Source organism: Sylvia atricapilla, chromosome Z (assembly GCF_009819655.1).
Source record: "Sylvia atricapilla isolate bSylAtr1 chromosome Z, bSylAtr1.pri, whole genome shotgun sequence".
In the NCBI taxonomy this organism is placed as follows: domain Eukaryota; kingdom Metazoa; phylum Chordata; class Aves; order Passeriformes; family Sylviidae; genus Sylvia; species Sylvia atricapilla.
In genome coordinates this window covers 22,313,904-22,330,523 of record NC_089174.1, presented here as the reverse complement: position 1 = coordinate 22,330,523, position 16,620 = coordinate 22,313,904, and the positions used below count along the sequence as shown (strand labels likewise).

Genomic DNA, 16,620 nt, shown 5'->3' with positions numbered 1-16,620 from the left:
AGAGTAACATGGAAATACAGAAGCTGAAAACAATAAAAAATACTTTCATCTTTCTCCTGACAACATGCACTGGTGGGGACATTGCCTATTGATCGATGGTGACATCAGTGAGAAGCATATTGAGGGTGAGGTCACTGAGCACACGATTGTGACATCTCACCCTTCACTGCTTGAATACAGATGTGGGCAGAGCCACTGCCAGTCTGGCTCTAGCCTGAACTCCTACTGAGTGTGACTGAGAGGTGTGGAGGATTGAGCCAGGTTTCTCTGGTGCTGAGTGATGCCTGTGTTTGGCACATCCCAGTGCCAATCCCAGAGCAACCAGCAGGGTTTCCCTAGCCCTTCTTGGCTGGGGCAGTGTGCACTTGCAGCACTGAAAGAAAACATCCCCTGGTTTAATGTTGGCAGGTGATGGCCCTTTAGGGAGGTGGGAGGGTGTCTTTCTCCATCCTCCTCTCTCCTGCAGTGTGTGACACCAGTGAAGAAGAGCAGCTCCTGATCCTCAGCCCTCCTCAATGTGTTGCAGAGGCCAAATATGGCCACAGAGATGGGTGGCAACTGTGCCATCTGCCAGGACACCTGGGATGATGTAGCTTCTGCTCTTCCCTGTGGCCACCAATTCTGCCGAGGCTGCATCCTGCAGTGGGCACAGACAAATCCATCATGCCCACTGTGCAGAGGAACAATGGAAACCGTCAGGTTTTCTGATGATGCAGGTGACTATCTAGAGATTATTATCACAGCCCCTGAGCAGCTGCCAGCAGCCATGAGCCAGGCAGGGAGAGCTCCCAGCAGCCAGGATGAGAACAGCCCCCATTCCCCTGTGCTGGTCCATCCCTCTTCTCCTCAAGAGACACCAGCCCGAGCTGTCGGTGGTGTCCTGCCCGAGGTCTGGGCACAACTTTTCCGTCAACAACGGGAACTTCTGGACCCTGTGCAGACTTGGCTGAACCAGAGGATGGAAGCCATCCAAAGGGACCAGTGGTGGATGGCAAGGAGCACTCAGAGTGTTATCCTGCATGCTCTTTGTGTGTATGGGCCAGAGCAGGAGATCATGATTCAGAGTTTGCAGGGTGTCCTGGAGGAACACACGGTGCCACTGGTCCAGGGCACCATTGACATCATTGTGAGACACTGCAGCTCACGGGTCCAGAGGCTGCTGCACTCTTACACTGCTGCAGAAGAGGATGACAGCCCAGCATCCAACAGCAGCTCCAGCTCCTCCAGTTCCAGCTTCTCCAGCCCCAACAACCCCAACTCCTCCAGCCCAAACAACTCCAGCTTTCCCAGTCCCAACAGCCCCAGCTCCAGTTCCTCCAGCTCTTGGACACAGACTCAAGCCAGTAGCCCTGAAGTCTCCAAAGAGGGAGAAGAGGAAGCTGCCACAACAGAGGCCACCACCTCCAAGGGTCAAAGCTACCCCTCAGCTCTGCCAGTGTCCTCAGAGCAGGACCAGCCCCACGAAGAGGCAGGTCCCTCTGCCCAGAGCACCAGTCTCAGAACCTCTGGTCCCACCCAAGGTGGGCGCCATTCACCTGGGTGTCCCCAGAGGTCTCTAAAGAGAAAGGTCCCTGACCCTGAGGACTCTCCCCATCCGTCCAAGAGACCTCCTCGCCAATAGCACTAGCAAGGCTTTTTCAACCATTTATTTAAGAAAAAAAGAAATAAATTGTTATTTCCCTCACACAGGGTCTGGGCTCTGATTCCTCAGTCTTCCCCTAGTGCCTCACCATGGGTGGCACCCATGTCCTATGGGGCACAGCCTTAAGCCGAGGGCTATGAGGGGAGCACCTTTTCACACAGGAAATTCAATGCTCCAATCTCTCTGGACCTCTCTGCATGGTGTCTTGTCCCTCAAGAGAGTGAACAGCCTATTACAGTTTGAGATCAGCAGCAGTCTTGAACTGGGACATTTAACTGCACCATCCCAATCTTTGAAAAATCCCAGCCTTCTCCTCCAGCTGAACTTCCAGCTGTCACTCACATGGTAAGAGAATTCCTATGAGGTGTCCCACAATAACACATAGAGGCCCCTAACTCTCTGCTTGGGGTCTGGTTGCACTGATTCAGACACACTTTTATTTATTCGCACAGTTCTGCAGTGAAATGAATAAAATGTAAGAGATTCCCATTTTCTTACACAGTCTGTCATTTGTTAAAAAAATTGTACTGTTCAAATGTTATGCCAGTTGTACCCTGTCTGTTAAGAAAATTATGCTGTTTGTACCAAAGTTTGTACCCTCAAAAATCTTATTCCAAGTTGTATACCCCCTCTAAAACCCCAGGTTCCCTCCCCTTCCGTCGGGCTAGGCTGTCGCCATTCCCGCCGGCTCCTCGAACTGCTGGCCCCGCCTAATAGGAAAATCCAAGGACTTCCATGATGCACCGCTCCAAAACCGAAGTGCAGTTGCCGGCAAACGGGCCCAAAAGCCACCACCCAGCACAAAATCCAGATAAAAGGGAGACACTACAACACCGAGAAGACCCTCAGCTACCTAAGGACTGAATTCTGCTTCTGCCGCCTCGCCATGACCACAAAGAGAATGGGAAGAAGTGACGCCCCTAGACCACACGAGCCCAGTTGAGTTCCTGGGGATTCCTGTGAGGCAGGAACTCCCGACTCTGTGACGAGAGCAGCAGATTCGTCTGACATCTCATCCTCAGCGGTGGCCGGAACGAGAACAGCGACAGGAGAGGAGCGAGAACGACAGGAGCGGCGACGGCGCAGGCGACCCCTCGAGTTCCCCCTTGAAAGAGCTGACTAATAAAGGCTTTTCAAAGGAGCAGGTCTCCTGGCCCATTTATAACATGTAGCTTGAACAATAGGAAGGGGCTTTTGCTTGGTCAGCAATGAAGTGTCAGACTGCACCTTGCTGGCACAGTGCCCTTCCCATTTTTCAGATTTCGTATGGTGAGCACAACTCAGAAAAAAAGCCAGGAGGAGAAAAGTCAAGGTGCACCCCTGGGGCACCGTTTGTGTATTTGCAGATCTCCTTTGTTCGGGGGCCCACATGCTGTCCTTTGGAGGGTGTCCTTGTCACCTCATTGTGCCAATGAAAGAGCTGCTGCTGAAACAAAAGGCAGAGAGAATTCCTTCCTGGGTTTGGAGGCCCCCTAGACAGGACCCATTTTACAGGGCAAGCAAGGCAGAACAATGCCACAGCCCTAAACACAGGTGCAAAGTGTCCTTGTGCCCGTCACACTTGATCCAGCAGGGCTGCTGAGAAGACAAAACCTAGAGGGACAAAACCTAGAGGGTTTAAATCTTGTACAGGGCCTCTCCTGAAAGGCCTGGATGTGATGGTCTCCCCAGGGAGGTAGACAAGAGGCCCTTTGAATAGAGATCAGGACTGTCCCCAGAGAACCATGGCAGGGTGTCAGGAGCAGGGATTAGAGACAGGGTCGAGGACATGTGATGTAGGTGACTGAAGGAGAGCATCATGAAGAAGTAGAAATTGACACTGAGAATTAGCATTTCCTTTTTTTTCTGACAATGTGTGCCTGCAAGGATAGAAGGCATGTGGTGTCATCACGGTGTTAGAAGTGAACTAACATTTAGATACAATTAAATGGGGACAAAGTGGTTGAAGCAAAAGAAAACTGTTTATTAGTTACAATTCACATGAGCTATATGTATGTTGTCTTCTTTCCTCCAAGAGCCAAAAACACACACACTCTCCAAAAAAATTATTACATTTTATACCGTTTCCTGGCCAGGGCAGTCCCTATCCCCTTTCCCATTGGCTAGGTACTAGGAAGTTTATATTATCTCCTGACTACCTACTTTTCTGTCCTTTCCCCTCTCATCCTATTTCATTTTCGGTCAGGTCTTCAACCTGGTCACTTTCCCAGCTCACAGCAACACCTGACAAACTAACTAGAGCAAATCCAAACCATAAATAACAACATATAGAAGCAAGGACTTTCATTCTTTCCTAGAAACCTTTTGGGTTCCGTAAAATGTTACCTCATCTTTTACAAAAGGGTAGAAGACTCTGATGTCACCAGCCTCTGGATGGAGACATCAAGCAGCACTGGATTGTGACCTCATGTTCCCTCACTGCTTATCTGGGGTTCCAAAGAGTTTCAATGCCTTTGGTGCTGTCACTGAGGTGGAGGCTGGTGTCAGGGAGCAGTGGACTGTGACATCACAGGGGGATGGATTATGACATTGTTCCCCTCACTGCTTTTATTCAGACATTGACAGGGCCAGTCTGGCTCCAGCCTGAACTCTACTGAGCGAGATTGCAAGGCTGAGAGGATCTAGCCAAGCCTCTCAGGCGCTGGGCACGGCCTGTTCTTGGGAAATCTCAGGGCCAGTCCTGCGCAATCACTCCTGATATGGCCACAGAGACAGATGGCAACTGCCCCATCTGCCAGGACTCTCAGAAGGATGTGACTTTTGCTCTGCCGTGTCACCACCGCTTCTGCCTGGGCTGCATTTTGCGGTGGGCACACAGAAATCCCTCGTGCCCACTCTGCAGGACAGCAATAGAGACCGTCAGGCTTTCTGACCACACAGCAGAATATCTGGAGACAGCCAGCACTGCCCCTGAGCAGCTGCCAGTGGCCACCAGCCAGGCAGGCAGAGCTCCTGGATGCCTGGATGAGAACAGCCATCATGGCCCTGTGGTGTCCTGTCCAACCGCTCCACAGGGGGACAGTGTCCCCAGCTGAGCAGGGTCCCTCGGGGCTGGAGTTCCTGAGTGGCTTCCTGCCCGAGGTGTGGGCTGGACTTTTCCGTGGACATCCGCAGCTGCTGGAGCCTGTGCGGCCCTGGCTGCGCCAGAGGCTGCAGGGGATATTCCGGCACTGCTGGTGGCTGGTTGAAGCTGCAGAGAGCTCCATCCTGCATGACCTGTGTGTCAACGGGCTGAATGCTGAGGTGTTGGTCCAGGGGCTGCAGCCTGTCCTCGAGGAGCACACGGCTCCACTGGTCCGTGGTGTTATCAGCATCATTGTCAGCCAGAGCAGCGAGGAGGCCCAGAGGCTGCTGCACTGTGGTGCCATCAAGAACAATGGCCCTGTGGCCAGTGTCAGCTTCAGCTCCAGCACCACCTCCAGCCCCAGCTCCAGCGCCAGTTCCAGCTCCAGCAGCTCCTGGATGGGGGGGCCCATGGCCCATGGCCCCAAAGTCTATGATGTGGAGGAGGAAGCTGGCACATTGGACACTGCTTTCCCTGGGGGTCTTGGCCACCCTTCACCTGTCCCCATGGAGTGGGACTGGCCCCCAGAGAAGCCACGGCAGGAGACAATGACAGCAGCAGGTCCCTCTGCCCAGGGCAGCAGCTTCAGCCCCTCCACCCCTGTCCTGGGCTGGGACAGATTGCCATGGGGACCCTTGCACCCCATTAAGAGAGGGATGCCCAGTCCACAGACCTCTCCCCAGCCCTGCAAGAGGCCAAACTGCTGGCAGCTCTAAAAGTACTCTTGCAACTCTTTACTGAAAGAAAAGGAATAAATTGTTATTTTCCTCACGCAATTGCTAGATACCTTTTTTTCTCCCTTTCTACTACTTTTGCCTCCTCCTGCCTGAACGTGGGTAGCACTCGTGTGCTGAGGGGCACAGTCATGCCCTCACAGAGGCTCCAGACCATGTTGGCAGCACCTCTTCCCACAGGAAATCCTGCTGCAGCTGCACACTCACAGAGCAGTAGATGTCAAATGCAGAGTGGGCAGTAGAGGCAACTGGTCTTGATACAAGATCATGCCCTTAGCCTGCCTTCAATGCTCCTCTCTGTCCAGCCACTGGTGCATCTGCTCTCCTCTGGTTTCTCTGGTATCAGTATGATGCTGACGGGGAAACCTGCCAAGAGTAGATTTTCCGGCAAGCAAGCAAAGTGTAGTGTAAATTTGATCCTGAATCATAGTTTTATACCTATGTCCCAATCAAATAATGTTTCAGCACAGATTTATTGTTATTGATAATATTATTGAAGGATAAAGTAATAAGTTTGACTCCAATCATTATTAAATCTTGGAAAAATACTTTATAAAGCAATAGTCTTCATTTCCTATTAAAAAATGCTGGATCTGCCCAGTTTGATGGAATTTACTGAAATTATATATCAAGTAAATACATTATCCCAGGAGAGTAAAATTTAAACAACTTGTTGAAAAAGAAGCCAATATAATAGTGCTGAATGAGAACTATATCTCATGGGTAACACATGACTGAGATTAATGGGGGCTGAGAGATTTAACAGCAGAGGGAACTATTCTGTTGTTCAGTTTATAAGAGAAGAAAGTTTAGAAGCCACATTTCCTTTTAATGAGAAATAAAAAAATCCCACCTGTGGCAGTTTTTAAAGAATTAATTCATGTTTTATAGAAATATATGGTATAAAATCATTTTGAATCCAACAAATAAAAAGTGATTGTGAAACTGCAGCCTCTGCTGGGAACAGGGGAAGCAGCACATTTGCAATAGAAAGAAGGGTGTCTCCACCAGGAGGTGGGTCTCCTCTGAAGATGGGATTGCCAATGACCCAGTGATCAACACCTGATGGAAATCTTGTCTATGTTGGCCTGGGTGTGCATCCCAATGTCATGTTCCCATAAATGCAATCAGACATCCAGCCCTGACCAGAAAGCTATTCATCAGACCAGGAGACAGGAAGAAAAGAAATATTAATATGGAACAGTGACTTAGTGGACAAAAAGATGAGGCAGCCTTCTTTCTGGCCGAAAAACTGTATGAAAACTGGCCCTGCAAAAGCAGACTTTGTGAATGGGAAAGGATATGTCGCGATAGAGGCCAGGTCTAAGGTTCACCCAGCACCAATCCCAGGCTCGGTGCTGTCCTTCGCTTGGCTTTTTTGAATTTCAATTTTGCAATATTTCTCAATAAAATGGATTATTGATGAAATTGGCTGATCACTTATTACAATTGGTGACCCTGACGTGATCCAATTTTGGAGTTCACAGGTACCCCATTTTCTGATCAGGAGGTACCCCACTGATTAAGCAGCCTGAAGGAGTGGGAAACCACTTGGAACCAACTGGACACCAAACCAATTGAAAGAACAAGCCACAGCCAAGAGGAGGATAAAAGCTTGGTCAAAAGGCTCTCGAAAATCAGGGGAGAGCCAAGGGAAAAGGGTATTCAGAGCAGCTGTGGTGCAAATTCCACTCTTAAAACTCTACATGCATGAAGAATTCAAGCAGGAAAAGGAGCTTTAAGTATTGCATGATTGAGTGAGGAGTGACTGAGCGTGAATGAGACGTGATTTTATCACAACCCACGTGTGAACCTTGCCATCGCAGTTCTGTAACCCCACAAGGGACATGGTTGGTCAAAAGGGAAGCGGCTGTTTCACGTAAAGTCTGAATCCTGAGGGCTTCAGATATTGGTCACGGGGAGGCTGAAAGGGAAGGGATGTTCTCAAGGAGAACCAGTAAACCTTTCAGTCTAGGACCAGGAGTGTCCGGGAGAAGAACAGAGAGCCTTTTTACAAGGTAAAACTTCTGTAGGTCGGTTCCCTATGGGAATAATAGCCTTCTAATCCAAAAGAGAAAAGATTAGAATTGCTACAGTACCAGTAAAAATTTAGGAGTGTAACTTGTAGTTAAGACAAAGAAGTTAAGACCAGACAGAACCTAGAAAAATGGGGCAAAAGAAGAGTAAGATGCAAAGTTAAAACCTCTGAGAAATCTGCAAAGAAACCAGAAAGTGGAGTGCCTGAAATTCCATGGGGAAGCCTGTTGGGAGAGATGTTAGAATGATGGGATGACTATCTCACAATGAGAAACAGATCAAAGGAGAAAATTATTCACTATTGCGTGGAGGTTTGGGGAGACAAAGAGAGAATGAGTAATGTAATTTGGCCCATATTTGGTACATCTGATAAATGGATTTGTTGCACTCTAGTAAGTTACACAGCTGGTAAAGGACCATGGAATCAGGATGAGTACGAATATTCTAGGATCTGGGATAGGACTGATATTAGGCTTTTTTCAATGAGGACAAAGAATCCCACAGGAACCCTTGGTGACACTTGGGAACCTTTGGACAATCTCCCTCCACCATACCTCATGCCCTCTCCCCAGCCTGGACAAGCCCAGGCTTCAGTCCAGGCACCCCTGGGACCCTCACCCCAAACTCTGCATGGGGCTTCAGTGCCACCAGTAGGTCCGCCACTCCAGGAAGCAGCACCTCAGACCTTGCCCACACACACTCCGCAACCCTGGGGTCTCGCATCCCCACGGGACCCAGGTTTTGTCACTCAACCTTCCTTGGTAGGCATTCCACCACTGGCGCTACCACTACCCACCCCTCGAACCGCCACCACCTGAGTTGGGCGTGGCACCCCTTCCCAGCCCCTGCACATCTCAGGATCCACCATGAGCAGATCTCACCCCACCAACTAGGAGAACATGGAGACAAATGAGGAAAATAAATTAGGAGGATGAAGATGAGGAGGAAAGGCACAATTTGTTCCCCCTATGGGAGGTGCCGACTGCCCCAGGAATCATCGGTAAATGTTCTCATTAATACTGGAGATGTTAGACCCTGTAAGAAGGAGATGATAAAATTAATGGATGACCCTTTGGGGGTCTCAGATAAACTGGATGAATTTTTAGGGACTAGTATATATTCCTATGAAGATTTGATAGCGATATTAAGATCACTATTTAATAATGAGGAAAGAGAAATATCATGGCAGGCAGGCATACAGGAATGGGATTCACAGAATCCTCAGGGTACCCCAGCAGAACAGAAATGGCCAATCCAGAACCAGGATGGAATGCTCCGACAAAGGAGGGTCAGTGAAATATGATAGATATGAGAAATATAATTATTCAGGGAATAAGGGAGGCTGTGCCAAGGTGACAAAACATCAGTGAAGTGTTTGGGGAGTGCCAAGGGAAATATGAGACTCCTTCTGATGGCTTAATCAATTGAGGAAAAGCCTTCAGATTTATCCTGGGACTGATCCTAACTCCCCTATAGGAGAAGTGTTGAAAACACAGTTTGTAGCAAAATCATGGGAAGATATCTGGAGAAAATTGGAAAAGATAGATAATTGAGAAGAGAAAGGGCTGCAGGAATTGTTGAGAGAAGCTAAAAAGGTGTATATGAGAAGGGATCAGGAGAAGTAGAAGATACAGCCTAAGGTGTTTGTTGTCGCAGTCAGAGACGTGCAGAAACAAGATCAAGCTCAGAGTCCCAAGAAAGGAGGGAAGAATGATACCCAAAGAAGGCAGTCATCCCCTCCTAGGAAGGTCTCAGGTAAGCAGAAAGACTTCCCAGAGTGCTTCTACTTCAAAAAGAAGGGAGACTTTAAAAGGGACTGCTGACAAAGGCCAAAGGTGTCAAGGGCTTTTTATTTTGGGGTCAAGAACAACCACAGAGCCCTTGATAAAATTAAAAATAGGACCCTATAAAGAGGAAATAGAGTTCCTCGTGGACTCTGGTGTGGAGGGAAGTACTTTTCAAAAATTACCCTTGGGTTGTAAAAAGAGCAGAGAAATGATGATGGTAATCGGAGCGAAGGAGGAACCATTTAAAGTTCCCCTGATAAAAATGTAGAAATAGATCAGAAAACAAGATCTGTTTAGGAAATATACTATTGGTTGAGGAAGCAGTGTCCTGGGTTGTAATTTAGGATGTATTCTATCACCATCTTCGGTTAATGGCCCATCAATGCCTTTTGCATGACTCAGAGATAACTCCCTCTGGGAGTTATCTCTCTCTTTAATGGGCCATTAAGGCTCTCTTCCATGACTCATCATCCCACTGTGATTTTTTCCAGCTTTTCAGGAATGACACAGCAGTTTTTGAAAATATCGAGTACCCTCTGGATGCCAAGAACAGCATGATGTTCTTGTCAGTCCTACTTTGTTTTCTCTGTTTTCTTTGTTTTCTAAGCACCATGCTTAGAATCAAAACACTACATGGTGTGTTGGAGCATGTTCTTAAAGAAGTAGAAGAGGTAAAAAGAAGCAAAGCAATAGCATCGACGACTACACAGACTGTTACAGAGGAGAAAGGAACCAAAAGTGCTGTCAGCATCTCCACACAAACCATCACTGAACCGGAACAGCCTAAACCAGTAGCAGTTGCCACCACTCAGAAGAAGAAATCAAGGAGCAAATCAGTCCGCATAGCGACTGACGAGGATGGAGCAGGACCTTCGCACTCAGCTGAAGAGACAGAGACAGAGATCATCACCCGCTCTCTATCTCTGGGTGAGCTGCGGGACCTGCGAAGGGAATTCACCCGCCAGACCAATGAGTCCATCCTCACCTGGCTGCTCCGCATCTGGGACGCTGCAGCCAATGACACCATTCTGGATAGAACTGAGGCCAGGCAACTGGGATCACTGTCCCAGGATGTGGTCATTGACCAAAAAATTGGAAAAACCCAAAAAACTCTCAGCCTCTGGCAGCGACTGCTAACAAGTGTGAAAGACAGATACCTTTGTAAAGAAGACCTCCTAGTGCACCAAGGAAAATGGAACACAAAAGAACAAGGTATCCGATGCCTAAGGGAATTGGCTGTGCTGGAGATCATTTTTGCAGAAGATAAGAGATTTCCTAAAAGCCCAGATGATGTCCAGTGCACATCATGGATCTGGTTGAGATTTGCACGGCTTGGACCAGAGATGTACTCACGTTACCTGGCAACACTGCAATGGAGAGAAGGTGAAGACAAGGTGGGTGTCCTGGCTAACAAACTAAGGATTTACGAAGACATTGTCACCGCCCCAGTTCGTGCCCATGTCTCATCTGTGGAAACAAGACTGGCTGAGCAAGTCAGGAACTTAATTGAAGAAGGCCATCAGAAACTGAAAAAAGAACTTAAGGAAAAAATTTATGATATCTTACCAGAGCCGACGAGAGTCTCTGCGATTAGGAGCAGGTGTCCCCCAGCCAGGGAGAGAGGATACACACCCCGAGGTAACCTTTGGTCTTTTCTTCGGGAGCATGGAGAAGATATGAAGAAGTGGGATGGAAAACCCACCTTCTCCTTAGCAGCCCGGGTACGTGAACTGAAAAAAGAAATACCTACCACAAAAAGCTCATCTAGAATCAGTGTTGCTCCGGTCTCTCGTGCACAGAACTCCAGACGGTACAGGAATGATGATATGACTGATCCTCTTGAAGGAACCTCAGCAACTCATTTACAGGAAGAGAACAACATATGCGATGACCAGGAATAGGGGGGCCCTGCCTCTAGCCAGGAAGAGGAAAGGGACAATCAGATCTACTAGACTGTGTGGATCCGATGGCCTGGCACATCTGACCCACAAAAATATATGACATTAGTTGACACTGGGGCCCAATGTACCATAATGCCATCGAGGTATGTAGGAACAAAGTCCATTTCTATTACAGAAGTAACAGGAGGGTCCCAGGAACTGACTGTATTAGAGGCTGAAGTGAGTTTAACCGGGAACGAGTGGCAGAAACACCCTATCGCAACTGGCCCAGAGGCCCCATGCATCCTCGGCATAGACTATCTCAGGAATGGATATTTCAAAGATCCAAAAGGATATTGTTGGACTTTTGGGATAGCTGCAGTAGTGAAAGAAGACATCAGACAGTTAAATACTTTGTCTGGTCTCTCAGATGACCCCTCTGCTGTGGGACTGTTGAAAGTTGAAGAACAACAAGTACCAATTGCCACAGCAACAGTACACCGTTGGCAATACCGCACTGACAGAAACTCTGTGATTCCCATACATGAGATGATCCGTAAACTGAAAAACAAAGGGGTGGTCAGTAAGGCCCGTTCACCTTTCAACAGCCCGATTTGGTCAGTGCGTAAGTCCAGTTGAGAATGGAGACTGGCGGTAGATTACTGTGGTCTGAATAAAGTCACGCCACCACTGAGCGCTGCTGTGCCAGACATGTTAGAACTTCAGTACGAGCTGAAGTCCAAAGCAGCAAAGTGGTATGCAACCATTGATATCGCCAATGCCTTCTTCTCCATTCCTTTGGCAGCGGAGTGCAGACCTCAGTTTGCCTTCACCTGGAGGGGTGTACAGTACACGTAGAACCAACTGCCCCAGAAGTAGAAAGACAGCCCCACCATCTGCCATGCACTAATCCAATCTGCACTGGAAAAGAGTGAAGCTCCAGAGCATCTGCAGTACATTGATGACATCATCATATGGGGAAATACACCAGAGAAGGTCTTCAAGAAAGAAGAGAAAATTATCCAAATTCTGCTGAAAGCTGGTTTTGCCATTAAAAGAAGCAAGGTTAAAGAACCAGCTCAAGAAATCCAGTTCTTCTGGAGAGAAAATGGCAAGATGGTCGTCGCCAAATCCCCACAGAGATAACCAAAAAGATCACAGCCATGTCCGCACCTACCAACAAAAGGGAAACACAAGCTTTCCTAAGTGCCATAGGCTTTTGGAGGATGCACATTCCTGAGTACAGTCAGATCGTGAGCCCTCTCTACTTGGTGACCCGCAAAAAGAATGATTTCCACTGGAGCCCTGAACAGCAACAAGCTTTTGTTCAGATCAAGCAAAAGATTGCTCATGCAGTAGCCCTGGACCCAGTCAGGACAGAACCAAATATGAAAAATGTGCTTTACTCCGCAGCTGGAAACAATGGTTTGTCTTGGAGCCTTTGGCAGAAAGTGCCTGAGAAGACTCAAGACCGACCATTGGGATTCTGGAGCCGAAGTTACAAAGGCTCCGAAGCCAACTACACTCCCACAGAGAAGGAACTCTTGGCCGCCTATGAAAGAGTTCAAGCTGCCTCAAAAGTAATTGGCACTGAAACACAGCTACTTTTGGCACCCCGACTACCAGTGCTGGGGTGGATGTTTAAGAGAAAAGTTCCTTCCACACATCATGCCACCAATACCACATGGAGCAAATGGATTGCCCTCATTACACAGCGCGCCTGCATTGGAAACCCAAATCGCCCTGGGATTCTGGAAGTTATAACAAACTGGCCAGAAGATGAAACTTTTAGATTATCATCTGAAGAAGAAGAAGAAGAAAAGCAAGTAACACGTACTGAGGAAGCCCCACCATATAATGAGCTACCGGAGACTGAAAGACGATATGCTCTATTCACTGATGGCTCCTGCCGAATTGTAGAAGCTAACCAAAAATGGAAAGCTGCAGCATGGAGCCCCACACGACAAGTTGCACAAGCTACCAAGAAACAAGGTAGATCGAATCAAGTTGCAGAGCTAAAAGCTGTCCAGCTGGCTTTAGAAATTGCTGAACAAGAAAAGTGACCGAGTCTCTATCTCTACACTGACTCATGAATGGTACCGAATGCTCTGTAGGGATAGCTGAATCGCTGGAAAAAGGCCAATTGGCAGCGCAGAAGAAAACCCATCTGGGCTGCTGACATTTGGCAAGACATTGCCGCCCAAGTAAAGAGGCTGACCGTGAAGGTTGGACATGTGGATGCGCATATACCCAAAAGCCAGGCTAAAGAGGAGCATCGCAACAACGAGCAGGTAAACAAAGCTGCCAAGGTAAAAGTATCACAAGTGGATCTAAATTGGCAGCACAAAAGAGAATTATTCCTAGCTCGTTGGGCCCATGATGCCTCTGGTCATCGGGGAAGAGATGCAACATATCGATGGGCCCGTGACCAAAGGGTGGACCTCACTATGAACAGCATCTCACAGGTCATCCACAACTGTGAGACCTGCGCTGCAATCAAACAGGCCAAGCGAATGAAGCCTCTGTGGTATGGTGGACGATGGCTGAAGTACAGGTACAGGGAATCCTGGCAAATTGACTATATCACCCTTCCCCAAACACGCCAAAAAAAGCAGTATGTGCTAACCATGGTGGAAGTCACCACTGGATGGCTGGAAACCCACCCTGTGCCTCATGCCACTGCCCGGAACACCATCCTGGGCCTTGAAAAACAAATCCTGTGGAGACATGACACCGCTGAAAGAATTGAGTCAGACAATGGAACCCATTTCAAGAACAACCTTATAAACACCTAAGCTAGAAAACATGGTATTGAATGAATATACCACATTCCTTATCATGCACCAGCTGCTGGAAAAGGTAAACAGTGCAACAGACTGTTAAAGACTGCCCTAAAAGCACTTGGTGGAGGAACCTTCAAGAATTAGGAACTAAACTTGGCCAAAGCCACATAGATGGTTAACACCCGAGAGTCTATCAATCAAGGTGGTCCTGCCCAGTCTGAACCCTTACACACAGTGGATAGAGACGAAGTACCTGTGGTACACATGAAGGGCATTTTAGGAAAGAATGTTTGAATTAATCCCACTTCAGGCAAAGACAGACCCGTCCATGGGATTGTCTTTGCTCAGGTACCTGGCTACACTTAGTGGGTAATGCAGAAAGATAAAAAAACCCGATGTGTACCACAGGAAGACTTAATTTTAAGTGAGAGCAGTGTGTAAGGTTTCATTCTGTATGTACATATGCATTCATCTGTAAGAATGTATTGATTTAAGCATGTTGTAGATGGTAATAGAATAAGGGGTAGATTGTCCTGGGTTGTAGTTTAGGATGTATTCTATCACCATCTTCGGTTAATGGCCCATCAATGCCTTTTGCATGACTCTCTTTAATGGGCCATTAAGGCTCTCTTCCATGACTCATCATCCCACTGTGAGATGCTCCACCCATGGGGAAGAGCCAAGCATTCTCACTTGGCTATAAACTGGGATTTGGGACAGTAGAAGCAGCCCTCACCCACTGAATTCCCAGAGGACTGGAGCTACCAGACCTTTCTACAAGATTTCTGTTTCAAGAAAACCACCTCGTCTGGACTGTTTCCATCACCCTGATCAGGTTGTATTCTGACTCTGTCAATAGTTTTTCCTTTTATATTTATTTCATTTCATTTTATTCTATTTTATTTTCCTTTTCTTCTCATTAAATTTTATTTATGACTTAAAGCCTCTTACTTGGTTTGTTTTCAAAACCACAACAAGCAGATTATAATTTGTTGGGTCAAGACCTAATGGTGTCTCTTGGGATTCATTTAATAGTGAAAGACTCACAATTGGTGGTGAGTTTGTATAAATTAACTGTGGAAGATGAGAAGCAGATAAATTCCAATGTCTGGCATACACAAGGGGAAGCTGGGTGGCTGGATACAGAGCCAATACATATAGAAATGGAGACATCTGAAGTTCCAATTAGAGTGAAACAATATCCTATTTCACTGGAGGGGAGGAAGAGATTGAGCCTGAGATAGATGATTTAATAAAGAAGCGGACTTTAGAGCCTTGCGTGTCTAGACATAATACACCTATATTGGCACTGAGGAAGACGGATGGGAGTTATAGGCTGGTCCAGGACTTGAGAGCAGTTAATGAAAGGACTAAGACCTGTTTTCCTGTGGTAGCAAATCCATACACCCTCCTGAATAAAGTCTCCCCTGAGGAAATTTGGTATAGTGTGATTGACTTGAAGGATGCATTTTCGGCTTGTCCTCTGGCTGAGGACGGTTGAGATTATTTTGCCTTCCAGTGGGAGGATCTGATAACAAATAGGAAACAATTTAGATGGACCTCCCTTCCCCAGGGCTTTGTTGATTCTCCTAACTTTTTTGCAGGCTTTAGAACAGTTGCTTAGTCAGTTTGAGCCAATGGAAGGAACCAAAATCTTACAGTATGTAGATGAATAGTTGGACAGAAGGAGGAAGATGTGCGGACATGTACCATAGCTTTGTCAAATTTCTTAGGACAAAAGGGATTGAAAGTATCAAAGTCTAAACTGCAGTTTACCAAACCTGAGGTAAAATATCTAGGTCATTGGATTACTGAAGGAAAGAAAAAGCTTGATCCAGAGAGAATAGCTGGAATTATTGAATTACCTCCTCCTTGGACAAAATGACAAGTTAGGCAGTTGTTAAGACTCCTAGGTTATTGCAGGCAATGGATTGAAATTTATAGTGAGAAGGTGAAATTCCTTTACAAAGAACTGACTACAGATAGATTGAAGTGGACAGAACAAGATGAAAAGGGATTTAGAGACCTAAAGGAAATATTGGTAGCAGCTCTTGTGCTATGTCTCCCAGATGTTAAAAGGCAGTTCCAACTGCAGATGTTAGCAATCACACTGCCCATGGGGTATTAACCCAGGGATTGGGCAGGGGCTAAGAAACTTGTTGGTTATGTGTCAAAATTACTGGACCCAGTAAGCAGGGGATGGCCAACATGCCTACAGGCAATCATGGCTGTGGCTTTGTTAGTAGAAGAGGCTAAGGAAATCACTTTTGCTGCACCTTTAATAGTATATACTCCACATAATATACGGGGTATATTACAGCAAAAGGCAGACAAATGGCTAACAGATGCTAGGCTTCTGAAGTATTCTGATCCATTAGCTGGAATTAGAACTAAGGACTACTGTAGCCTGAAATCCTGCTCAGTTTCTGTTTGGAGAAGCCATAGAAGGGTCCACACATGATTGCACAGAAATTATAGAACTTCAAATGAAAATCAGGCCTGATTTGGAAGAGGAAGAATTAGAAGGAGAGAAGTGATTCGTGGATGGGTCAGCTAGGGTCATAGATGGGAAAAGAAAATCAGGATATGCTATTGTGGATGGAAAAACTGGTGAAGTAATAGAATCAGGTCCTTTGAGTGCTGGCTGGTTGGCACAAGTATATGAGTTTTATGTAGTGCTACAGGCATTAAGA

General features: G+C 47.0%; 1 long non-coding RNA gene across 1 annotated transcript in view; it reads right to left on the bottom strand.

The window, feature by feature from the left end:
• The window catches only part of LOC136373730 (uncharacterized), a 326,604-nt gene that overhangs the window by 255,005 nt on the left and 54,979 nt on the right, over positions 1 to 16,620 (bottom strand). The gene's annotated exons all lie outside the window — the stretch shown is intronic.